Genomic DNA, 25,266 nt, shown 5'->3' on the forward strand with positions numbered 1-25,266 from the left:
ATGCAGAATAGTCTTATTTATACTTGACATAAAGACCAGTAAACCTAAACCAACAACAAATATAAAGTATACAATGCAGAATAGTCTTATTTATACTTGACATAAAGACCAGTGAACCTTAACCAACAACAAATATAAAGTATACAATGCAGAATGGTCTTATTTATACTTGACATAAAGAACAGTAAACCTTAACCAACAACAAATATAAAGTATACAATGCAGAATAGTCTTATTTATACTTGACATAAAGACCAGTAAACCTAAACCAACAACAAATATAAAGTATACAATGCAGAATAGTCTTATTTATACTTGACATAAAGACCAGTGAACCTTAACCAACAACAAATATAAAGTATACAATGCAGAATAGTCTTATTTATACTTGACATAAAGACCAGTAAACCTAAACCAACAACAAATATAAAGTATACAATGCAGAATAGTCTTATTTATATTTGATATAAAGACCAGTGAACCTAAACCAACAACAAATATAAAGTATACAATGCAGAATTGTCTTATTTATACTTGACATAAAGACCAGTAAACCTTAACCAACAACAAATATAAAGTATACAATGCAGAATAGTCTTATTTATACTTGACATAAAGAACAGTAAACCTTAACCAACAACAAATATAAAGTATACAATGCAGAATAGTCTTATTTATACTTGACATAAAGAACAGTGAACCTTAACCAACAACAAATATAAAGTATACAATGCAGAATAGTCTTATTTATACTTGACATAAAGACCAGTAAACCTTAACCAACAACAAATATAAAGTATACAATGCAGAATAGTCTTATTTATACTTGACATAAAGAACAGTAAACCTTAACCAACAACAAATATAAAGTATACAATGCAGACTGGTCTTATTTATACTTGACATAAAGAACAGTGAACCTTAACCAACAACAAATATAAAGTATACAATGCAGAATAGTCTTATTTATACTTGACATAAAGAACAGTGAACCTTAACCAACAACAAATATAAAGTATACAATGCAGAATAGTCTTATTTATACTTGACATAAAGAACAGTGAACCTTAACCAACAACAAATATAAAGTATACAATGCAGAATAGTCTTATTTATACTTGACATAAAGACCAGTAAACCTAAACCAACAACAAATATAAAGTATACAATGCAGAATAGTCTTATTTATACTTGACATAAAGAACAGTAAACCTTAACCAACAGCAAATATAAAGTATACAATGCAGAATAGTCTTATTTATACTTGACATAAAGAACAGTGAACCTTAACCAACAACAAATATAAAGTATACAATGCAGAATAGTCTTATTTATACTTGACATAAAGAACAGTGAACCTTAACCAACAACAAATATAAAGTATACAATGCAGAATAGTCTTATTTATACTTGACATAAAGACCAGTAAACCTAAACCAACAACAAATATAAAGTATACAATGCAGAATAGTCTGATTTATACTTGACATAAAGAACAGGGAACCTTAACCAACAACAAATATAAAGTATACAATGCAGAATAGTCTTATTTATACTTGACATAAAGTACAGTGAACCTAAACCAACAACAAATATAAAGTATACAATGCAGAATAGTCTTATTTATATTTGACATAAAGACCAGTGAACCTTAACCAACAACAAATATAAATTATACAATGCAGAATATGCTTATTTATACTTGACATAAAGATCAGTGAACCTTAACCGGAACAACAAATATAAAGTATACAATGCAGAATATGCTTATTTATACTTGACATAAAGTACAGTGAACCTAAACCAACAACAAATATAAAGTATACAATGCAGAATGGTCTTATTTATACTTGACATAAAGACCAGTGAACCTTAACCAACAACAAATATAAAGTATACAATGGAGAATAGTCTTATTTATACTTGACATAAAGACCAGTAAACCTAAACCAACAACAAATATAAAGTATACAATGCAGAATAGTCTGATTTATACTTGACATAAAGAACAGGGAACCTTAACCAACAACAAATATAAAGTATACAATGCAGAATAGTCTTATTTATACTTGACATAAAGTACAGTGAACCTAAACCAACAACAAATATAAAGTATACAATGCAGAATAGTCTTATTTATATTTGACATAAAGACCAGTGAACCTTAACCAACAACAAATATAAATTATACAATGCAGAATATGCTTACTTATACTTGACATAAAGATCAGTGAACCTTAACCAACAACAAATATAAAGTAATACAATGCAGAATATGCTTATTTATACTTGACATAAAGTACAGTGAACCTAAACCAACAACAAATATAAAGTATACAATGCAGAATGGTCTTATTTATACTTGACATAAAGACCAGTGAACCTTAACAAACAACAAATATAAAGTATACAATGGAGAATAGTCTTATTTATACTTGACATAAAGAACAGGGAACCTTAACCAACAACAAATATAAAGTATACAATGCAGAATAGTTTTATTTATACTTGACATAAAGTACAGTGAACCTAAACCAACAACAAATATAAAGTATACAATGCAGAATAGTCTTATTTATACTTGACATAAAGACCAGTGAACCTTAACCAACAACAAATATAAAGTATACAATGCAGAATATGCTTATTTATACTTGACATAAAGACCAGTGAACCTTAACCAACAACAAATATAAAGTATACAATGGAGAATATGCTTATTTATACTTGACATAAAGACCAGTGCACCTTAACCAACAACAAATATAAAGTATACAATGGAGAATAGTCTGATTTATACTTGACATAAAGACCAGTGAACCTTAACCAACAACAAATATAAAGTATACAATGGAGAATATGCTTATTTATACTTGACATAAAGACCAGTGCACCTTAACCAACAACAAATATAAAGTATACAATGGAGAATAGTCTGATTTATACTTGACATAAAGAACAGTGAACCTAAACCAACAACAAATATAAAGTATACAATGCAGAATAGTCCTATTTATACTTGACATAAAGAACAGGGAACCTTAACCAACAACAAATATAAAGTATACAATGCAGAATGGTCTTATTTATACTTGACATAAAGACCAGTAAACCTTAACCAACAACAAATATAAAGTATACAATGCAGAATGGTCTTATTTATACTTGACATAAAGACCAGTAAACCTTAACCAACAACAAATATAAAGTATACAATGCAGAATAGTCTTATTTATACTTGACATAAAGAACAGTAAACCTTAACCAACAACAAATATAAAGTATACAATGCAGAATAGTCTTATTTATACTTGACATAAAGAACAGTAAACCTTAACCAACAACAAATATAAAGTATACAATGCAGACTGGTCTTATTTATACTTGACATAAAGAACAGTAAACCTTAACCAACAACAAATATAAAGTATACAATGCAGAATAGTCTTATTTATACTTGACATAAAGAACAGTGAACCTTAACCAACAACAAATATAAAGTATACAATGCAGAATAGTCTTATTTATACTTGACATAAAGACCAGTAAACCTTAACCAACAACAAATATAAAGTATACAATGCAGAATAGTCTTATTTATACTTGACATAAAGAACAGTAAACCTTAACCAACAACAAATATAAAGTATACAATGCAGACTGGTCTTATTTATACTTGACATAAAGAACAGTGAACCTTAACCAACAACAAATATAAAGTATACAATGCAGAATAGTCTTATTTATACTTGACATAAAGAACAGTGAACCTTAACCAACAACAAATATAAAGTATACAATGCAGAATAGTCTTATTTATACTTGACATAAAGAACAGTGAAACTTAACCAACAACAAATATAAAGTATACAATGCAGAATAGTCTTATTTATACTTGACATAAAGACCAGTAAACCTAAACCAACAACAAATATAAAGTATACAATGCAGAATAGTCTTATTTATACTTGACATAAAGAACAGTAAACCTTAACCAACAACAAATATAAAGTATACAATGCAGAATAGTCTTATTTATACTTGACATAAAGAACAGTGAACCTTAACCAACAACAAATATAAAGTATACAATGCAGAATAGTCTTATTTATACTTGACATAAAGAACAGTGAACCTTAACCAACAACAAATATAAAGTATACAATGCAGAATAGTCTTATTTATACTTGACATAAAGACCAGTAAACCTAAACCAACAACAAATATAAAGTATACAATGCAGAATAGTCTGATTTATACTTGACATAAAGAACAGGGAACCTTAACCAACAACAAATATAAAGTATACAATGCAGAATAGTCTTATTTATACTTGACATAAAGTACAGTGAACCTAAACCAACAACAAATATAAAGTATACAATGCAGAATAGTCTTATTTATATTTGACATAAAGACCAGTGAACCTTAACCAACAACAAATATAAATTATACAATGCAGAATATGCTTATCTATACTTGACATAAAGATCAGTGAACCTTAACCAACAACAAATATAAAGTATACAATGCAGAATATGCTTATTTATACTTGACATAAAGTACAGTGAACCTAAACCAACAACAAATATAAAGTATACAATGCAGAATGGTCTTATTTATACTTGACATAAAGACCAGTGAACCTTAACCAACAACAAATATAAAGTATACAATGGAGAATAGTCTTATTTATACTTGACATAAAGACCAGTAAACCTAAACCAACAACAAATATAAAGTATACAATGCAGAATAGTCTGATTTATACTTGACATAAAGAACAGGGAACCTTAACCAACAACAAATATAAAGTATACAATGCAGAATAGTCTTATTTATACTTGACATAAAGTACAGTGAACCTAAACCAACAACAAATATAAAGTATACAATGCAGAATAGTCTTATTTATATTTGACATAAAGACCAGTGAACCTTAACCAACAACAAATATAAATTATACAATGCAGAATATGCTTATTTATACTTGACATAAAGATCAGTGAACCTTAACCAACAACAAATATAAAGTATACAATGCAGAATATGCTTATTTATACTTGACATAAAGTACAGTGAACCTAAACCAACAACAAATATAAAGTATACAATGCAGAATGGTCTTATTTATACTTGACATAAAGACCAGTGAACCTTAACAAACAACAAATATAAAGTATACAATGGAGAATAGTCTTATTTATACTTGACATAAAGAACAGGGAACCTTAACCAACAACAAATATAAAGTATACAATGCAGAATAGTTTTATTTATACTTGACATAAAGTACAGTGAACCTAAACCAACAACAAATATAAAGTATACAATGCAGAATAGTCTTATTTATACTTGACATAAAGACCAGTGAACCTTAACCAACAACAAATATAAATTATACAATGCAGAATATGCTTATTTATACTTGACATAAAGACCAGTGAACCTTAACCAACAACAAATATAAAGTATACAATGGAGAATATGCTTATTTATACTTGACATAAAGACCAGTGCACCTTAACCAACAACAAATATAAAGTATACAATGGAGAATAGTCTGATTTATACTTGACATAAAGAACAGTGAACCTAAACCAACAACAAATATAAAGTATACAATGCAGAATAGTCCTATTTATACTTGACATAAAGAACAGGGAACCTTAACCAACAACAAATATAAAGTATACAATGCAGAATAGTCTTATTTATACTTGACATAAAGACCAGTGAACCTTAACCAACAACAAATATAAAGTATACAATGCAGAATAGTCTTATTTATACTTGACATAAAGACCAGTGAACCTAAACCAACAACACATATAAAGTATACAATGCAGAATAGTCCTATTTATACTTGACATAAAGACCAGTGAACCTAAACCAACAACAAATATAAAGTATACAATGCAGAATGGTCTTATTTATACTTGACATAAAGACCAGTGAACCTTAACCAACAACAAATATAAAGTATACAATGCAGAATAGTCTTATTTATACTTGACATAAAGAACAGGGAACCTTAACCAACAACAAATATAAAGTATACAATGCAGAATAGTCTTATTTATACTTGACATAAAGACCAGTGAACCTTAACCAACAACAAATATAAAGTATACAATGCAGAATAGTCTTATTTATACTTGACATAAAGACCAGTGAACCTAAACCAACAACACATATAAAGTATACAATGCAGAATAGTCTTATTTATACTTGACATAAAGAACAGTGAACCTAAACCAACAACACATATAAAGTATACAATGCAGAATAGTCTTATTTATACTTGACATAAAGAACAGTGAACCTAAACCAACAACAAATATAAAGTATACAATGCAGAATAGTCTTATTTATACTTGACATAAAGACCAGTAAACCTAAACCAACAACACATATAAAGTATACAATGCAGAATAGTCTTATTTATACTTGACATAAAGAACAGTAAACCTTAACCAACAACAAATATAAAGTATACAATGCAGAATAGTCTGAATTATACTTGACATAAAGACCAGTAAACCTAAACCAACAACAAATATAAAGTATACAATGCAGAATAGTCTTATTTATACTTGACATAAAGAACAGTGAACCTTAACCAACAACAAATATAAAGTATACAATGCAGAATAGTGTTATTTATACTTGACATAAAGAACAGTAAACCTTAACCAACAACAAATATAAAGTATACAATGCAGAATAGTCTTATTTATACTTGACATAAAGACCAGTGAACCTTAACCAACAACAAATATAAAGTATACAATGCAGAATAGTCTTATTTATACTTGACATAAAGAACAGTAAATCTTAACCAACAACAAATATAAAGTATACAATGCAGAATAGTCTTATTTATACTTGACATAAAGACCAGTGAACCTTAACCAACAACAAATATAAAGTATACAATGCAGAATAGTCTGATTTATACTTGACATAAAGACCAGTGAACCTTAACCAACAACAAATATAAAGTATACAATGCAGAATAGTCTTATTTATACTTGACATAAAGAACAGTAAACCTTAACCAACAACAAATATAAAGTATACAATGCGGAATAGTCTTATTTATACTTGACATAAAGAACAGTGAACCTAAACCAACAACAAATATAAAGTATACAATGCAGAATAGTCTTATTTATACTTGACATAAAGAACAGTGAACCTTAACCAACAACAAATATAAAGTATACAATGCAGAATAGTCTTATTTATACTTGACATAAAGACCAGTAAACCTAAACCAACAACAAATATAAAGTATACAATGCAGAATAGTCTGATTTATACTTGACATAAAGAACAGGGAACCTTAACCAACAACAAATATAAAGTATACAATGCAGAATAGTCTTATTTATACTTGACATAAAGTACAGTGAACCTAAACCAACAACAAATATAAAGTATACAATGCAGAATAGTCTTATTTATATTTGACATAAAGACCAGTGAACCTTAACCAACAACAAATATAAATTATACAATGCAGAATATGCTTATTTATACTTGACATAAAGATCAGTGAACCTTAACCAACAACAAATATAAAGTATACAATGCAGAATATGCTTATTTATACTTGACATAAAGTACAGTGAACCTAAACCAACAACAAATATAAAGTATACAATGCAGAATGGTCTTATTTATACTTGACATAAAGACCAGTGAACCTTAACCAACAACAAATATAAAGTATACAATGGAGAATAGTCTTATTTATACTTGACATAAAGACCAGTAAACCTAAACCAACAACAAATATAAAGTATACAATGCAGAATAGTCTGATTTATACTTGACATATTAAGAACAGGGAACCTTAACCAACAACAAATATAAAGTATACAATGCAGAATAGTCTTATTTATACTTGACATAAAGTACAGTGAACCTAAACCAACAACAAATATAAAGTATACAATGCAGAATAGTCTTATTTATATTTGACATAAAGACCAGTGAACCTTAACCAACAACAAATATAAATTATACAATGCAGAATATGCTTATTTATACTTGACATAAAGATCAGTGAACCTTAACCAACAACAAATATAAAGTATACAATGCAGAATATGCTTATTTATACTTGACATAAAGTACAGTGAACCTAAACCAACAACAAATATAAAGTATACAATGCAGAATGGTCTTATTTATACTTGACATAAAGACCAGTGAACCTTAACAAACAACAAATATAAAGTATACAATGCAGAATAGTCTTATTTATACTTGACATAAAGACCAGTGAACCTTAACCAACAACAAATATAAATTATACAATGCAGAATAGTCTTATTTATACTTGACATAAAGACCAGTGAACCTTAACCAACAACAAATATAAAGTATACAATGCAGAATAGTCTTATTTATACTTGACATAAAGAACAGTAAATCTTAACCAACAACAAATATAAAGTATACAATGCAGAATAGTCTTATTTATACTTGACATAAAGACCAGTGAACCTTAACCAACAACAAATATAAAGTATACAATGCAGAATAGTCTTATTTATACTTGACATAAAGAACAGTAAATCTTAACCAACAACAAATATAAAGTATACAATGCAGAATAGTCTGATTTATACTTGACATAAAGACCAGTGAACCTTAACCAACAACAAATATAAAGTATACAATGCAGAATAGTCTTATTTATACTTGACATAAAGAACAGTAAACCTTAACCAACAACAAATATAAAGTATACAATGCAGAATAGTCTTATTTATACTTGACATAAAGAACAGTGAACCTAAACCAACAACAAATATAAAGTATACAATGCAGAATAGTCTTATTTATACTTGACATAAAGACCAGTAAACCTAAACCAACAACAAATATAAAGTATACAATGCAGAATAGTCTTATTTATACTTGATATAAAGACCAGTAAATCTTAACCAACAACAAATATAAAGTATACAATGCAGAATGGTCTTATTTATACTTGATATAAAGACCAGTGAACCTAAACCACCAACAAATATAAAGTATACAATGCAGAATAGTCTTATTTATACTTGACATAAAGAACAGTAAACCTTAACCAACAACAAATATAAAGTATACAATGCAGAATAGTCTTATTTATACTTGACATAAAGACCAGTGAACCTAAACCAACAACAAATATAAAGTATACAATGCAGAATAGTCTTATTTATACTTGACATAAAGAACAGTAAACCTAAACCAACAACAAATATAAAGTATACAATGCAGAATAGTCTTATTTATACTTGACATAAAGAACAGTGAACCTAAACCAACAACAAATATAAAGTATGCAATGCAGAATAGTCTTATTTATACTTGACATAAAGACCAGGGAACCTTAACCAACAACAAATATAAAGTATACAATGCAGAATGGTCTTATTTATACTTGACATAAAGAACAGGGAACCTTAACCAACAACAAATATAAAGTATACAATGCAGAATAGTCTTATTTATACTTGACATAAAGAACAGGGAACCTAATCCAACAACAAATATAAAGTATACAATGCAGAATAGTCTTATTTATACTTGACATAAGGCCTAAATTAAAATATTGTTTGTTTGCCCTTTTCAGACCCTATGTTTTTAAACAGGGTAGGTAGGTAGGTAAAATATTTTATTTTTTTCCCCCAAAAAAATAACTTGACTCGGTATATTATTTGGTCATGGGTAGGCAGGTAGGTAAAATATTTTATTTTATAGATACAAAATCTGCATAATGTCATTTTTTTGTCCGTTTTGTTTTTGCAAATAAGCTTTCCGCTGGGACTATTAGTTTTGAAAAAAAAAATATATAAGAGATAACTTTGTACTGGTAAGATAATGTCCGGGCAGACATATATTACTAGTAGAAAAAGTCCCTAGAGTGTTACAAATTTCGTGTGTGCCTTTTTTTCCAATAAAAATGCTATAAGACTTGAAACTCAATTGTCACGTATTTTGCATCATATTTATAAATGATCTGTATGGAAAACTTGGCGATTTTACTGCCAGATATTTTCCACTTTACAGGATTTTATCACTTTTGGTTCATGTCAGATATAAATAATTTAGCGGCATCGTTAACATAATCATTCTGATATGCGGACATAATCATTCTGATATGTGGATCACAAAAGGCCATCCCTACATAGAATACAACGTCCGTTTACAAATTAGTTTGTACACACGTTAATACTTTTGTATCAAACGAACTTTTTTGTAAATGAACCCTGCTCTTAAAGTTTAAAGGTACAGAGTAACGTACTTCATATAATGATTTCAGAAAGCGTTCAACATCGATTGTATGTATGTTCCGTATCTCCCTCCTTTAGTAGGAGCACCACCATGGGTTATGGTGTAAAAAGGAAGACATTTAACACACTGTATCGATACAGATTTAATGTGAGCATTTGCCTATCCAGTTTCCCAGCCTGGCCGTGAGGGGTCTTACTACCAGAAAGTTAACCTTCCCCAAAACAATAAGTACAATGTAATAAAGCATACGAACACACCCACTCACCTGACTCGCTCATCCTCAAAAATATAAAAAAATGCACAATATAAAAAAACATATACAAAATAAAGGATAAGGTCACCCCGGAACGATTTCAAACAAATGCTTTGAAACTTCAAATGCAAGTGTTCATGTCAAACGTTCAGGTGATACCAAACAGACTGGACCTTATACGTAAAGATAAAACCCGAGGATTCCGGTAAAAAAGTTTTGAGCGGGAAATACAAATATAAGATTTTTGGTAGGAACGAAAAAATAAAATAAAATAAAATCTTGCTGGTAAATACAAATAAAAGATTTTCAGGCGGAACGAATTGATAGGGTCGGTCGGTAAAGGGCAAACAAACAATATTTTAATTTAAGCCTAAAGACCAGTGAACCTAAACCAACAACAAATATAAAGTATACAATGCAGAATATGCTTATTTATACTTGACATTGTGTTGGTAGAGTATGATGAGATGGTAGTTGTGTCAGTCGTGTAAGATTGATGTAGGGTGTGTTGGTAGAGTATGATGAGATGGAAGTTGTGTCAGTAGTGCATGATTGGTGTTAAGTGTGTTGGCAGAGTATGATGAGATGGTAGTTGTGTCAGTAGTATATGATTGATGTAGTGTGTGTTGGTAGAGTATGATGAGATGGAAATTACAGAAATCGCTTAAATTTTACAATTATTTAGTTTATGTACAGCTTTTTTCGAAAACAACAAAAAAAAATATAGGTCACCGATGAGTTAAAAAAGATATTTCAATTTTAATGCCAAAAATGACATTTTTGCACAAAAGGGAGATAATTTGGAGCTTTTCCAATGATATCTACATTTTAAAAGTCACCCGAGGCCAACACCAATTGATTTTTTGGAATGATTCTTGTACCATAATGATAAAGTAATAACTACTTAAGGTAATAAATGAAATTTGTAATGAAAAATTATTGTTTCATTTTTTTCTTCAAATCTTATCCGCGAGCCTCCTAAAGAAAACTGTGTTCATGCATTAAGTGTATTAATAAAAAGGTTTTTCCCTCCATGTAAAAGTTAAGCACAGACTGATTTCTTCATATTTAGTTTAACCTGTTTATTATACAGGTATTTCATCATAAACTTAAAAGTTGTACTTTATTATATTTTATCTGCAGCTGTTTATCCTCAACTATGGTATTTGCATTTATATTGTAATTGTACTTTCTCTGTTGACTTGTATTTAGTTTTTAGAGAATAAAATATCTATCTATCTAATAAGATTGAAACTGAATGTTACCTGTTTTGATTTCACCCAAGGACTGCATCCTTGATTTACTAACCATTTTGTTACATCAATCCTTACATACTCAGCAGCATAATGTAAAGCTGTTTCTCCATACTATAACAATATAAAAATATAAACATGTTAATGGTGTGTGATAACAAAATCATGAGAGGAGTCAAACAATTTACCAAATGTAAGAAATATAACATCGGGTAAGAAAATATCCAATTATATTAGTGTATAAACTATTAAATGGTAGATTAAGATATATAAATTCAATGCATATTTTCTGATTCAGTGAAACAAAACAGGTAAAAAAATAGTAAACTCTTAATCATATAAGTGTAACAAGTCAAATAATAGCAACCCTCACTTTATATAAGTCTCACAAGTATTTGTTGTCCATTTAACATGTATGATTAACAACATGATTTTATGTTGATTCAGTAGAATGATCAAAGTTTTAAAAAAAACTTTTTTCAAGAAACATTAAAACAAGTTATATTTTCTGATTCAGCACAATGAGACAAGAAAAATAAGACCCCACTTTATATAATTCTGTCAAAAATTTGTTATTTTTAAAAGATGTTTTACATTAGATCTGTAGAATTAACATTATCTAACTAAAGATGTTAACACAACTTGTTCTCATCAACTTCTCATTAAAATCAGATGTTTACAAAATAATTTTTCGTCAAGAAACAAAATAAAACCTTAACGATCTGAGTCAGTTCTGTGTTACGAATAAAATGAGACCCCACTTTATATAATTCTAACAAATATTTGTTGTCCATTAAACCTGTCTGATTAACAACATGATTTTGTGTAGATTCTGTATAAAGTGATGTTTGGTCAGAGTAAGTTGATTATATCTATCATTACCCTGTCTGTGGCCTCTAACTGACTTCCCTGAGTGACTAGGAAAGTCACCACCTCCAGGTGTCCGTACCAAGCCGCCACCATTAATGGTGTCCTTCCAATCTGTAATATCAACATATAACAGACATCAAAACTTGTGTCATAAACTGGACAATGTTGTGTAATAAATATAAACAAAATATATATCACATAAATCAGTGGTCAAAACTGAATAAAATGACCAGTCACACTTGTATTTATATTCTACATGAACAACAAATAAACAACATGTTTTATTGTGAGATGTCAAAACTTCCATCAGAATTGTCAGGTTAAAAAAAAACTTTTTTCTAGAAACATAAACAATATCTATATCAATGGTCTCAGCTGGACAAGACAATTAAAATGAGACCCCACTTTATATAATTCTATCAAGTATTTGTTGTCCATTTAATCTGTCTGATTAACAATGATTACGTAGAATGATCAAAGTTCAAAAAAAAAAAAAAATTTCAAGAAACATTAAAACGAGTAATATTTTCTGATTCAGCACGAAGAGACAAGAAAAATAAGACCCCACTTTATATAATTCTATCAAGTATTTGTTATTTTTAAAAGATGTTTTACATTAGATCTGTAGAATTAATATTATCTGACTAAAGAAGTTAACACAACTTTTTCTCATCAACTTCTCATTAAAATCAAATGTTTACAAAATAATTTTTCGTCAAGAAACAAAATAAAACGTTTACTATCTGATTCAGTACTGTGTTACGAATAAAATGAGACCCCACTTTATATAATTCTAACAAATATTTGTTGTCCATTAAACCTGTCTGATTAACAACATGATTTTATGTAGATTCTGTATAAAATGATGTTTGGTCAGAGTAAGGTGATTATATCTATCATTACCCTTGATGTGGCTTCTAACTGACTTCCCTGAGTGACTAGGAAAGTCACAACCTCTAGGTGTCCTCCCTTAGCCGCCAACATTAATGGTGTCTGTCCAAACTGTAATATCAACATATAACAGACATCAAAACTTGTGTCATTAACTGGACAATGTTGTGTAATAAATATAAAAAAAATATATATCACATGAATCAGTCGTCAAAACTGAATAAAATGACCAGTCACACTTGTATTTATATTCTACATAAACAACAAATAAACAACATGTTTTATTGTGAGATGTCAGAACTTCCATCAGAACTGTCAGGTTAAAAAAAAACTTTTTTTCTAGAAACATAAACAATATTTATATCAATGGACTCAGCTGGACAAGACAATTAAAATGAGACCCCACTTTATATAATTCTACCAAACATGTGTTGTCCATTAAATCTGTCTGATTAACAATAATTAAGTAGGATGATCAAAAGTTTAAAAAAAAAAAAAATTCAAGAAACATTAAAACGAGTAATATTTTCTGATTCAGTACGAAGAGACAAGAAAAATAAGACCCCACTTTATATAATTCTGTCCAGTATTTGTTATTTTTAAAAGATGTTTTACATTAGATCTGTAGAATTAACATTATCTGATTAAAGATGTTAACACAACTTGTTCTCTTTAACTTTTCATTAAAATCAGATGTTTACAAAATAATTTTTCGTCAGGAAACAAAATAAAACCTTTACTATCTGATTCAGTTCTGTGTTACAAATAAAATGAGACCCCACTTTATATAATTCTAACAAATATTTGTTGTCCATTAAATCTGTCTGATTAACAACATGATTTTGTGTAGATTCTGTATAAAGTGATGTTTAGTCGGAGTAAGGTCATTATATCTATCATTACCGGGTCTGTGGCCTCTAACTGACTTCCCTGAGTGACTAGGAAAGTCACCACCTCCAGGTGTCCTCTCAGAGCCGCCAACATTAATGGTGTCCTTCCATCCTGTAATATCAACATATAACAGACATCAAAACTTGTGTCATTAACTGGACAATGTTGTGTAATAAATATAAACAAAATATATATCACATAAATCAGTGGTCAAAACTGAATAAAATGACCAGTCACACTTGTATTTATATTCTACATAAACAACAAATAAACAACATGTTTTATTTGTGACATGTCAGATTTTCCATCAGAACTGTCAGGTTAAAAAAAAAACTTTTTTTAAGAAACATTAAAACGAGTAATATTTTCTGATTCAGTAAGAAGAGACAAGAAAAATGAGACCCCACTTTATATAATTCTGTCAAGTATTGGTTATTTTTAAAAGATGTTTTACACTAGATCTGTAGAATTAACATTATCTGACTAAAGATGTTAACACAACTTTTTCTCATCAACTTCTCATTAAAATCAAATGTTTACAAAATAATTTTTCGTCAAGAAACAAAATAAAACCTTTACTATCTGATTCAGTTCTGTGTTACGAATAAAATGAGACCCCACTTTATATAATTCTAACAAATATTTGTTGTCCATTAAATCTGTCTGATTAACAATGATTACGTAGAATGATCAAAGTTTAAAAAAAAACTTTTTTAAGAAACATTAAAACGAGTAATATTTTCTGATTCAGTACGAAGAGACAAGAAAAATAAGACCCCACTTTATATAATTCTGTCAAGTATTTGTTATTTTTAAAAGATGTTTTACATTAGATCTGTAGAATTAACATTATCTGACTAAAGATGTAAACACAATTTGCTCTCATTAACTCCTCATTAAAATCAAATGTTTACAAAATAATTTTTCGTCAAGAAACAATATAAAACCTTTACTATCTGATTCAGTTCTGTGTTATGAATAAAATGAGTTCCCTCTTTATATAATTCTAACAAATGGTGTATATGTGTGCTGAGTGTAAGGGTAATATAGCAATGGTGTATGTTTGTGGTGAGTATGAGGGTAATATAGCAATGGTGTATGTTTGTGGTGAGTGTAAGGGTAATATAGCAATGGTGTATGTGGTGACCGTGAGTATAAGGGCAATATAGCAATGGTGTATGTTTGTGGTGAGTTTAAGGGTAATATAGCAATGGTGTATGTTTGTGGTGAGTATAAGGGTAATATAGCAATGGTGTATGTTTGTGGTGAGTGTAAGGGTAATATAGCAATGGTGTATGTGGTGACCGTGAGTATAAGGGCAATATAGCAATGGTGTATGTTTGTGGTGAGTTTAAGGGTAATATAGCAATGGTGTATGTTTGTGGTGAGTATAAGGGTAAAATATCAATGGTGTATGTTTGTGGTGAGTTTAAGGGTAATATAGCAAAGGTACATGTTTGTTGTGAGTATAAGGGTAATATAGCAATGGTGCATGTTTGTGGTGAGTTTAAGGGTAATATAGCAAAGGTACATGTTTGTTGTGAGTATAAGGGTAATATAGCAATGGTGCATGTTTGTGGTGAGTATAAGGGTAATATAGCAAAGGTACATGTTTGTGCTGAGTGTAAGGGTAATATAGCAATGGTGTATATTTTTGGTGAGTATAACGGTAATATAGCAATGGTGTATGTTTGTGGTGAGTATAAGGGTAATATAGCAATAATGTATGTTTGTCGTGAGTATAAGGGTAATATAGCAATGGTGTATGTTTGTGCTGAGTATATAAGGGTAATATAGCAATGGTGTGTGCGTGTGGTGAGTGTAAGGGCAATATAGCAATGGTGTATGTTTTTGGTGAGTATAACGGTAATATAGCAATGGTGTATGTTTGTGGTGAGTATAAGGGTAATATAGCAATGGTGTATGTTTGTGCTGAGTATAAGGGTAATATAGCAATGGTGTGTGTTTGTGCTGAGTATAAGAGTAATATAGCAATGGTGTATGTTTGTGCTGAGTATAAGGGTAATATAGCAATGTTGTATGTTTGTGGTGAGTGTAAGGGTAATATAGCAATGGTGTCACATGTCATGTTCAGTACAGGAGTGGTAAATGAGTGTTGTATAATCAGGTGTCACATGTCATGTTCAGTACAGGAGTGGTAAATGTATGTTGTATAATCAGGTGTCACATGTCATGTCCAGTACAAGAGTGGTAAATGAAAGTTGTATGATCAGGTGTCACATGTCATGTTCAGTACAAGAGTGGTAAATGAAAGTTGTATGATCAGGTGTCACATGTCATGTTCAGTACAAGAGTGGTAAATGAAAGTTGTATGATCAGGTGTCACATGTCATGTTCAGTACAACAGTGGTAATGCATGTTGTATGATCAGGTGGCACATGTCATGTTCAGTACAAGAGTGGTAAATAAAAGTGGAATGATCAGGTGTTACATGTCATGTTCAGTACAAGAGTGGTAAATGAAAGTGGTATGATCAGGTGTCACATGTCATGTTCAGTACAAGAGTGGTAAATGCATGTTGTATAATCAGGTGTCACATGTCATGTTCAGTACAGAAGTAGTAAATGAATGTTGTATGATCAGGTGTCACATGTCATATTCAGTACAGGAGAGGTAAATGCAGGTTGTATAATCAGGTGTCACATGTCATGTTCAGTACAGGAGAGGTAAATGCAGGTTGTATAATCAGGTGTCACATGTCATGTTCAGTACAGAAGTAGTAAATGAATGTTGTATGATCAGGTGTTACATGTCATGTTCAGTACAAGAGTGGTAAATGCAGGTTGTATAATCAGGTGTCACATGTCATGTTCAGTACAGGAGTAGTAAATGAATGTTGTATGATCAGGTGTCACCTGTCATATTCAGTACAGGAGTGGTAAATGCATGTTGTATAATCAGGTGTCACATGTCATGTTCAGTACAGAAGTAGTAAATGAATGTTGTATGATCAGGTGTTACATGTCATGTTCAGTACAAGAGTGGTAAATGCAGGTTGTATAATCAGGTGTCACATGTCATGTTCAGTACAGGAGTAGTAAATAAATGTTGTATGGTCAGGTGTTACATTTCATGTTCAGTACAAAAGGGGTAAATGAATGTTGTATGATCAGGTGTCACAGGTCATATTCAGTACAGGAGAGGTAAATGCAGGTTGTATAATCAGGTGTCACATGTCATGTTCAGTACAGGAGTAGTAAATGAATGTTGTATGATAAGGTGTTACATGTCATGTTCAGTACAAGAGTGGTAAATGCAGGTTGTATAATCAGGTGTCACATGTCATGTTCAGTACAGGAGTAGTAAATGAATGTTGTATGATCAGGTGTCACATGTCATATTCAGTACAGGAGAGGTAAATGCAGGTTGTATAATCAGGTGTCACATGTCATGTTCAGTACAGGAGTAGTAAATGAATGTTGTATGGTCAGGTGTTACATTTCATGTTCAGTACAAAAGGGGTAAATGAATGTTGTATGATCAGGTGTCACATGTGATATTCAGTACAAGAGTGGTAAATGAATGTTGTATAATCAGGTGTCAAATGTCATGTTCAGTACAGGAGTGGTAAATGCAGGTTGTATAATCAGGTGTTACATGTCATGTTCAGTACAAGAGTGGTAAATGCAGGTTGTATAATCAGGTGTTACATGTCATGTTCAGTACAAGAGTGGTAAATGCAGGTTGTATAATCAGGTGTCACATGTCATGTTCAGTACAGGAGTAGTAAACGAATGTTGTATGCTCAGGTGTTACATGTCATGTTCAGTACAAAAGGGGTAAATGAATGTGGTATGATCAGGTGTCACATGTCATATTCAGTACAGGAGAGGTAAATGCAGGTTGTATAATCAGGTGTCACATGTCATGTTCAGTACAGGAGTAGTAAACGAATGTTGTATGCTCAGGTGTTACATGTCATGTTCAGTACAAAAGGGGTAAATGAATGTGGTATGATCAGGTGTCACATGTCATATTCAGTACAAGAGTGGTAATGGAATGTTGTATAATCAGGTGTCACATGTCATGTTCAGTACAGGAGTAGTAAATGAATGTTGTATGATCAGGTGTCACATGTCATGTTCAGTACAAGAGTGGTAAATGCAGGTTGTATAATCAGGTGTCACATGTCATGTTCAGTAGAGGAGTAGTAAATGAATGTTGTATGATCAGGTGTCACATGTCATGTTCAGTACAGGAGTGGTAAATGCAGGTTGTATAATCAGGTGTCACATGTCATGTTCAGTACAGGAGTGGTAAATGCAGGTTGTATAATCAGGTGTCACATGTCATGTTCAGTACAGGAGTAGTAAATGAATGTTGTATGATCAGGTGTTACATGTCATGTTCAGTACAAGAGTGGTAAATGCAGGTTGTATAATCAGGTGTCACATGTCATGTTCAGTACAAAAGGGGTAAATGAATGTTGTATGATCAGGTGTCACATGTCATGTTTATTACTGGAGTGCTTAACTCAATGTTGTCTGATCAGATGTCACATGTCATGTTCAGTACAAGAGTGGTAAAGCATGTTGTATGATCAGGTGTCACTTGTCATGTTTAGTACTGGAGTGGTTAATGAATGTTGTATGATCAGGTGTCACATGTCAAGTTCAGTACAGGAGTGGTAAATGCAGGTTGTATAATCAGGTGTCACATGTCATGTTCAATACAGGAGTAGTAAATGAATGTTGTATGATCAGGTGTCACATGTCATGTTCAGTACAGGAGTGGTAAATGCAGGTTGTATAATCAGGTGTCACATGTCATGTTCAGTACAGGAGTAGTAAATGAATGTTGTATGATCAGGTGTTACATGTCATGTTCAGTACAAGAGTGGTAAATGCAGGTTGTATAATCAGGTGTCACATGTCATGTTCAGTACAAAAGGGGTAAATGAATGTTGTATGATCAGGTGTCACATGTCATGTTTATTACTGGAGTGCTTAACTCAATGTTGTCTGATCAGATGTCATATGTCATGTTCAGTACAAGAGTGGTAAAGCATGTTGTATGATCAGGTGTCACTTGTCATGTTTAGTACTGGAGTGGTTAATGAATGTTGTATAATCAGGTGTCACATGTCATGTTCAGTACAAGAGTGGTAAATGCAGGTTGTATAATCAGGTGTCACATGTCATGTTCAGTACAGGAGTAGTAAATGAATGTTGTATGATCAGGTGTCACATGTCAAGTTCAGTACAGGAGTGGTAAATGCAGGTTGTATAATCAGGTGTCACATGTCATGTTCAGTACAGGAGTAGTAAATGAATGTTGTATGATCAGGTGTCACATGTCATGTTCAGTACAGGAGTGGTAAATGCAGGTTGTATAATCAGGTGTCACATGTCATGTTCAGTACAAAAGGGGTAAATGAATGTTGTATGACCAGGTGTCACATGTCATGTTTATTACTGGAGTGGTTAACTCAATATTGTCTGATCAGGTGTCACATGTCATGTTCAGTACAAGAGTGGTAAAGCATGTTGTATGATCAGGTGTCACATGTCATGTTTAGTACTGGAGTGGTTAATGAATGTTGTATAATCAGGTGTCATATGTCATGTTCAGTACAGAAGAGGTAAATGTATGTGGTATGATCTGGTGTTACATGTCATGTTCAGTACAAGAGTGGTGAATGAAAGTTGTATGATCAGGTGTCACATGTCAGGTTCAGTACAAGAGTGGTAAATGAATGTTGTATGATCAGGTGTCACATGTCATGTTCAGTACAAGAGTGGTGAATGAAAGTTGTATGATCAGGTGTCACATGTCAGGTTCAGTACAAGAGTGGTAAATGAATGTTGTATGATCAGGTGTCACAAGTCATGTTCAGTACAAGAGGGGTAAATCAATGTTGTACGATCAGGTGTCACATGTCATGTTCAGTACAGGAGTGATAAATCAATGTTGTATGATCAGGTGGCACATGTCATGTTCAGTACAAGAGGGGTAAAGGAATGTTGTATGATCAGGTGTCACATGTCATGTTCAGTACAAGAGTGGTAAATCAATGTTGTATGATCAGGTGGCACATGTCATGTTCAGTACAAGAGTGGTAAATCAATGTTGTATGATCAGGTGGCACATGTCAGGTTCAGTACAAGAGTGGTAAATGTATGTTGTATGATCAGGGGTCACATGTCAGGTTCAGTACAGGAGTGGTAAATCAATGTTGTATGATCAGGTGGCACATGTCATGTTTATTACTGGAGTGGTTAACTCAATGTTGTCTGATCAGGCGTCACATGTCATGTTCAGTACAAGAGTGGTAATGCATGTTGTATGATCAGGTGTCACATGTCATGTTTTAATAGTACTGGAGTGGTAAATGAATGTTGTATGATCAGGTGTCACATGTGCTGTTCAGTACAAGAGTGGTTAATGAATGTTGTATGATCAGGTGTCACATGTTATGTTTAGTACTGGAGTGGTACTAGTAAATGAATGTTGTATGATCAGTTGTCACATGTCATGTTCAGTACAGAAGAGGTAAATGTATGTGGTATGATCTAGTATTACATGTCATGTTCAGTACAGGGGTGGTAAATGTATGTTGTATAATCAGGGGTCACATGTCATGTTCAGTATAGGAGTGGTAAATGTATGTTGTAAAATCAGGGGTCACATGTCATGTTCAGTACATGAGTGGTTAATATATATGTTGTAGAATCAGGTGTCATATGACATGTTTAGAACAGGAGTGGTCAATGAAAGTTGTATAATCAGGTGTCATGTCTCAAGTCATGGCCAAAGTTATGTTTTTTGTGTAGAATACTAAATATGTTATCTTTAATAAAGTAAATCACAATATTTCAGTTGTATACAGTAAGGAAGTATCAGACAGCAACTCTTTGACATACAAACTGGAGTGGTATTCATCAGTGTAATAAAGTAAATCACTATATTTCAGTTGTATACAGTAAGGAAGTACCAGACAGCAACTCTTTGACATACAAACTGGAGTGGTATTCATCAGTGTAATAAAGTTAATCACAATATATCATAATACTATGTTTCTTAATATTTTGAAGACAAGAGTAATTGCAATAAATAGAATGTACACTGAATCACTGAACACTATCAAGGGCAGTGTTTAACTGATCGACATTATGTGTACTATATAATAAATATCTGTAAATGTGTTAAACATTTTACTTTACTTACATCTGTACATTCCAAGTTAGCTCTGTTCTTTACACATAATTCTACCTCTTTTATATTCCCCTCCCTTGCAGCTGTAAGAAGTTTCTGTAAGCAAAACAAAGCTTTTACATTTTCCTCTAGAACATACAAATATATTGCAAATGTAATAATTGAATTTAACAAGCTACATGTTTACAGTTCCAACCATTCATCAGTTTATACCAAATACAGTGATTACCAAGAAGGAGTGAAATTGTTGTCTAAAATTTCAGAGGTTTTTTTTAGAAAAGTCTGTAGACAATTGTATTATGCATCAGTTTTGGAGATCAGCCTAAGTTTTTGTTGAGGTTTGTGTTCCTCGGTCTTTTGTTTTCTATGTAATGTTTTGAATATAAAAAGAAGATGTGGTATGATTGCCAATGAGACAATTCTACAAAATAGACCAAATGACACAGAAAGTAACAACTATAAGTCACCGTACAGCCTTCAACAATGATCAAAGCCCATATGGCATAGTCAGCTATAAAAGGCCCTGAAATGACTAATGTAGACTGTTGAATTTTGATTGTTTTTCATTTTTTTCCATGGCGATGTCAGAATCTCTTCGACTTAAAAGAGTTGTGAATGTCCTACAATATCCTACGTTTCTTTTTTTTTGTCTCCTGGAATTTTGTATAATATATTGAAATTCTGTTCACTATAGTCATTTTGATTTCTCCTGTTCTCCCCCTGAGAATACTGCACGCCTGTATCTTTATGTACAGTTTAAAGACAACATATGTCACATGACATAGGTCACGTGACACTGACTGACTCTGAGAATACTGCACGCCTGTATCTTTATGTACAGTTTAAAGACAACATATGTCACATGACATAGGTCACATGACACTGACTTTTAAGAAGAAAAACTTACCTCATCCCAACTTGCCATTATATCCTGTAAAAGAAAATTAAATCATTGTATATTTATAAAAATAAGGAGATATGATTACCAATGAGACAACTATCAACTTAAGTTCAAATGAAGTGGATGTAAGCAATTATAGGCAATGGTACGGCCTTCAACAATAAGAACAAGAGGCTGTCAAGTGACATCAAACCAGATGTTCCTGCATAGGTCGAACCCTGAACAGTTGAACAAGTATGGACACAACATTTAAGCTTAAAACAGCTCTGAATTTGGATTCTGATTGAATATTTATAATAGATTATTTTCTAATTAAGAGGGAATGCCACGAACCATCAAGCTTCCTCCCTAAAATTTATTGAAAGTACATTGTTAATAAATAATGAAAATGATATTTGCAAATCTGAAACACAAACAGGATCATGTAAAAAAATAAACATTAACACACACAGCAAAAATAACAAGTAACAACTGTGACATCTACCTTGATAACACACATGACTTTAAAATTTCCCTTAGTACAGAAATGGATTAAACCATCAAACATTGAATTCTTGGGTAAGAGCTATAACTGAACATCAAGAAAAGCTTAAATCATGAAAATTGACCTTGACCTTCATTCAGTCACAGGAAACAACATATCTAAATTTGAAAAAAATGCTTTAAAGCGTTTTCATGTAAATGAATGGACACTAATTGGCAGCCACCTGCAGCACGCCCGCCGTACATCCCAAAATCAATAACTGATGTTTATTTTAAAAATTTGGTTAAAAATCCATGCCGTATAGTCAGCTATAAAAGGCCCCAACATGAAAAATATGAAACAATTCAATTGAGAAAACTTACACCTAATTTATAACAAAACTATTTACGAAAAACAAATATGACAGACAAGAACCAGTGATAGCCACTGAACTACAAGCTCCCGAGGTGGGATAGGCACATAAAGAATGAGGAGGGGTTAAACATGTTTGTAAACAGGAGTTGTAATTTTATGAAGAATACATTAATTAGTGTTGTAATCATGATGTCATATTTAGATTGACCCAATACTATTAAATAATGAAATTGATGAATTCTGTATTTTCTCCTCTAACCTTGTCCTTTTATTACATTCCACGTGCACCAATATATACATAAACTTTCAAACAATGTCAAACAAAGTTACTCTTTTTTAAATAGATGATGTAAAAATGATGTACACATTTTGCTTACATTTTAGTGTCATTGTTGAAACAATGAAGGACCATAACTCCTGAACAGCATATAGAAAATTGGCACTCTCACACTTGACCTCCATTTTGACATGAGAAACAACAAATATGAAAACTTTAAAAGGTTTGGTCAAATGTTTCGCAAGTTATTACACAGAAATGTCATAAACAGTCATTTTTCAATCAATCACAAGGACCATAACACTTCATTCATAATATGAAAGTGTTAAAGTTTTGGTAGCAACAGTTTGTCGAAATTGGGTTTTCAGTCAGAAATATGATTTTCTTGGTTTTTGTAAAATAATGTTAAAAGTAAGAGGATGTGGTATGATTGCTAAGAAAATAAATTCAAATTAAAAAAAATCCAACCTGCTGTATCTCAAAAATATCACTGACTGAATCTGAAAATACTGCACGCCTGTATCTTTCTGTACAGTTTATAGACAACATGGGTCACATGACATAGGTCACATGACTTTTAAGAAGACAAACTTACCTCATCTTAACTTGCCATTATATCCTGTAAAAGAAAATGAAATCCTTGTATATTTATAAAAATAAGGAGATATGATTACCAATGAGACAACTATCAACTTAAGTTCAAATGAAGTGGATGTAAGCAATTATAGGCAATGGTACGGCCTTCAACAATAAGAACAAGAGGCTGTCAAGTGACACAAACTAATATAGATCTGCAACTTCTCTGTCCATGCCAACAACTTTAAATATAATGAAATATATATATCCTTTAATAAAAATAGATTATTATCTAACTAGATACCATTGAGATGGGAGCCATCTCTGTGGGCCCCGCTGTCAATAACGTCCTCTAGTGGTGGTTAAAATGGATGTCAAGTATAAACTTTGAAATCATAACGGTTATCTAGATATGGAGCGGACACGATCTCACCACAGGACATGGGGTTGTCAACTGAAACCAAAGTGTTTGACCTTGACCTTTGACCTAGGAAGTTGTACATACATCATGACACACCCTCTGGTGTTGGTTAATAAACATGTTAAGTATTAAGTATAAAATCATAACGTTTATCTAGATATGGAGCGGACACGATCTTCACCACAGGACACGGGGTTGTCAACTCAAACCAAAGTTTTTGACCTTGACCTTTGACCTAGGAAGTTGAACATTCATCATGACACACCCTCTGGTGTTGGTTAATAAACATGTAAAGTATTAAGTATAAAATCATAACGGTTATCTAGATATGGAGCGGACACGATCTTCACCACAGGACACGGGGTTGTCAACTGAAACCAAAGTTTTTGACCTTGACCTTTGACCTAGGAAGTTGTACATACATCATGAGACACCCTCTGGTGTTGGTTAAAATGGATGTCAAGTATAAACTTTGAAATCATAACGGTTCTCAAGATATAGAGCGGACATGATCTTCACCACAGGACACAGGGTTGTCGACTGAAATCAAAGTTTTTTTACCTTGACCTTTGACCTAGGAAGTTGTACATACATCATGACACGCCCTCTGGTGGTGGTTA

The 25,266-nt window shown here is 31.7% G+C and overlaps 2 protein-coding genes across 2 annotated transcripts in view; both read right to left on the reverse strand.

Annotated features, from left to right (window-relative positions):
• The window catches only part of LOC139493890 (uncharacterized), a 72,644-nt gene extending 60,714 nt beyond the window's left edge, over positions 1-11,930 (reverse strand). Inside the window, exon 1 of the mRNA XM_071282055.1 lies at positions 11,818-11,930. The gene's annotated coding sequence lies outside the window, so the exon portion shown is untranslated. The remainder of the gene's footprint in view (positions 1-11,817) is intronic.
• LOC139493894 (uncharacterized) overlaps positions 1-25,266 on the reverse strand; it is a 482,493-nt gene that overhangs the window by 284,825 nt on the left and 172,402 nt on the right. The window lies entirely within an intron of this gene.

Source organism: Mytilus edulis, chromosome 11 (genome assembly GCF_963676685.1).
Source record: "Mytilus edulis chromosome 11, xbMytEdul2.2, whole genome shotgun sequence".
Classification (NCBI taxonomy): Eukaryota; Metazoa; Mollusca; class Bivalvia; order Mytilida; family Mytilidae; genus Mytilus; species Mytilus edulis.